Here is a 3,610-nt window from a genome sequence, read left to right as displayed (position 1 = left end):
GATAGAAAGTATCGCTCGCTCCTGAACCACTCTGCTGCAATTGAACGAGCGGTTAGCTCAAAGAGGGTCAAGTGGTTGTGCATTAAACAGATCCTATTAAAAGGGACTAAGAGGACATGGGAATGTGGTGCGCTTTGAGAGAGGCAGCGGTGGCTGACATGCTCATATCGCCCAATAAGGGCAAGGAAACTGGCATGGTGGCAGTGGAACTGCTGCTGTGTCTGCAACAAGGACACGCTAATAGCACTATGAGCGAGTGGGGCCTCTTCAAACGACTCCTGGATGCCGTGTACCAGCACTCCACGCTCCCTGGTCGTGTCTGGCTTACAGTCATGCTAGTCTTTCGCCTTCTGCTGCTCGCGGTTGCCAGCGAAGGAGTCTATCAGGATGAGCAATCGAGCTTCATCTGCAACACAATGCAGCCGGGATGCACGACCGTGTGTTACGACCGCTTCGCGCCGGTCTCTCACCCTCGCTTTTGGGTCTTCCAGATAATCCTCGTTTCAGCTCCTTCGCTTGCCTTCCTCGTTTATGTCTGGCATCGGCTGCCGACCAGCAGCGTTGTTGAGGGCCAAGAGGTCCAATCTTACAACAGCACTGATGGTCCAGCGCACCATGTGGGAGACCAGCACGGGCATTTTCGAAGTGAAGATGTTTTGGCATTCTGCAAGGATGGCCTGAAGATGGTTCCAACTTTGGAGGAAATCAAGCAAGTCGATGCAAACGAACGACCGGTGCACGAGCTACCACCTTCCGTCTGGAACTGTTACGTCTTCCACGCGGTGTGCAGGTTACTCTTGGAGGTTTTGTTTTTGTTGGGTCAGTGGTGGCTGTACGGTTTCAGTGTGCCGTTTCGATACGTGTGCCATGCTTTCCCATGTCCTCACATCGTCGACTGCTTCATATCGCGCCCGACGGAAAAAAGCATCTTCCTCGTGTTCATGTTTGGCGTCAGCGCATTTTGTGTGCTCCTCAACATCTTGGAACTGAGCCATTTGTGTTGGAATAAGTGTATGGTGGTTGCAATCCACGTCGGCACGCACAAGCTCACAAGGAACACGTCTCGCTTTTCTCATGACTCGTCCCAAGCTTTGGTTGCGATAGACGCTGAAAATAAAACAGAAACAAGAAGCAGCGTTTCAAACTTCTCAAAAAAACATTATGGAGACGACGACGTGGTGATCAGCCTGGGCAAGGATTTGCACTACTTTAAAAAGGAAGGAAAAGAACGGAAAAATGCAAGAGTTATCAGTTGTAAAATGCAGCACATTGGCAATGGCAAGATATCGGCACAAAATTACACCAAAAATGCAGATCTATGGGTATAAAGGACACCTTTGTTGCAAAATCTAGGAGTTAAAGTTTTGCAATGACAACATCTCAAGCTAAACTGTGATGTAAATATTTCCAGGAAATCTTTCAGTTGCCAGCAGTGTCCACGTGTTTTTTTTTACCCCCCCCCCCCCCCCAAGCCCTCTCCCTCCCACAGATCTCCCAATGTCCCTGCTCTCCATCTTGTTCTCCCACTCCCTTTATCACATGTTTATGCTTTATGTGTCAGTTTGTCCTTTTTGTGATCAATGTTAGCTCTTACACGAGCCTCGACCTTGTATACCAAAAAAAGAAAGAATAAAAAAAAATTGTATTTAATAACCGTGCCTGTGAGTGAAAACACAACTTAGGTTCTTTGTCATACAGGATGAATGTATGAATACTTTGAAATGTAGAATGCTTTGATGTGGTGAAAACTCGATTCACATTATTAGGTTTGTATATTCAAAGTGCAAGCTTTTAAACGAGCTACTACATCATCGATTTTATTATATTTTGCATTGTGTCACAAAATCACAAAGAAACAAAGTTATGTTCACGAATAAAGCCTTTACATTAAAGTTTGCTTGTGTCTTGGAGTTGCCACAATACATGTTCTATAACGAACGAGATTAATGACCTTTTCATGATTTCCACATAAAAAAGGAATTCCTCAAAAAGAGTATTTATTGTCGACATAAAAATAAACTTTCAAGAAGTTGAAACAGATACACGAAGCTTGTCTGGAAGAACCATTTACAAATTTATAATGGTAATAAGTAAATATGCACAACAGTGGGAAACAGCAATCAATTTAAATTAGTTTTCAATACCCAACAATCTCCAGATGTAAAGAATAGTAGAATTGAATTGACATCAGATCATATATATATATATATATCAGAAAGTTTTTGTTTGTTTGTGTCTGTACGCGCTAATCTCCTGAATGGTGAAAGATAGGAGGAAGCCTCTGAAACAAAAAATGTAGGGACGGGCCCCGGGAAGGTTATAGGCCAGGTGGGGAGGCCGGTTGAGGCCCATTTCGCAATAACTCTTCTTCTTCTTCTTTAAAAATTCTCTTGAAGTACAACTTATGCACTGAAAATAATATCTGACTGATTGCAACACATGCTTTCAAAATTCTTTCTCGCAGGGCCCGACAGAAGAAAGAACAAGGAATCGTTGACCACTCACTGATACTGGGCTCGCGTCAGACCGATGTACAGAAGATTAAATTCATTCAAAAAGAACCCGGACAACACCGGGTGCATTCAGATAGTATATATATATACATGCATACACATGTATGTACACACACACACACACACACACACACACACACACACACACACACACACACACACACACACACACACACACACACACACACACACACACACACACACACACACACACACACGTCGTGTTTTCATTTCTGTTCCTCACAATTCTATCTCTCTTATTCACATATACACACACACACAAATATATATACAGTCACGTGAAAAAGTAATGTGGAAAAAGTAAGTACACCCTTGGCTCTAATAGGTGATATTGCCCCCTTTGGCAGAAACAACCTCAAGTAGGCGTTTCTTTAACTGTCTACCAGTCTCTGACATCGACTGGAAGAAATTTTTGCCCACTCCTCCATGCAGAATTCTTTCAGCTGTGTGATGTTTGAGGGGTTTCTTGCATGCACAGCTCGTTTCAAATCCCCCCACAACTTCTCGATGAGATTTAGATCCGGGCTTTGAATTGGCCATTCCAGAACCCTCCATTTCTTTCTTTTCAGCCATTCCTGGTTGGATTTACTGGTATGTTTAGGGTCATTGTCATGTTGCAAGGTCCACCTTTGGTTGAGCTTCAACTTTCCGACAGATGGCCTCACATTATCCTCAAGCACCCTCTGGTACAATGAAGAATTCATAGTGCATTCTATGATGGTGAGCTGCCCAGGCCCTGATGCAGCAAAGCTGCCCCAAACCATAATATTTCCACCACCATGCCTTACAGTTGGTATCAGCTTCTTGTGGTGAAATGCTGTCTTTAGTTTTCGCCAAACATGTCTTCTGGTACTGTGGCCAAATAGCTCTACCTTTGACTCATCTGTTCAGAGCACATTGTTCCAGAAGTGCTGGTCTTTGCCTAGGTGTTTATTGGCAAACTTTAGTCTTGCCCTGATGTTCTTTCTGGACAGCAAAGGTTTCCTCCTGGCACCCCTCCCATGTAGATCAAATTTGTGCAGCCTCTTTCTAATAGTAGACTCGTGTACTTTGACATCAACAGTGGCAAGAGCTAC

General features: G+C 43.9%; 1 pseudogene; it reads left to right on the top strand.

Annotated features, from left to right (window-relative positions):
- Positions 1-248: 248 nt before the first annotated feature.
- LOC137417485 (gap junction delta-2 protein pseudogene) lies at positions 249-1,328 on the top strand (annotated as a pseudogene).
- The last annotated feature ends 2,282 nt before the right edge of the window (positions 1,329-3,610 follow it).

This window comes from Myxine glutinosa, chromosome 2, assembly GCF_964187855.1.
Source record: "Myxine glutinosa chromosome 2, kmMyxGlut1.1, whole genome shotgun sequence".
Classification (NCBI taxonomy): domain Eukaryota; kingdom Metazoa; phylum Chordata; class Myxini; order Myxiniformes; family Myxinidae; genus Myxine; species Myxine glutinosa.
This window is presented reverse-complemented; position numbering and strand designations above follow the sequence as displayed.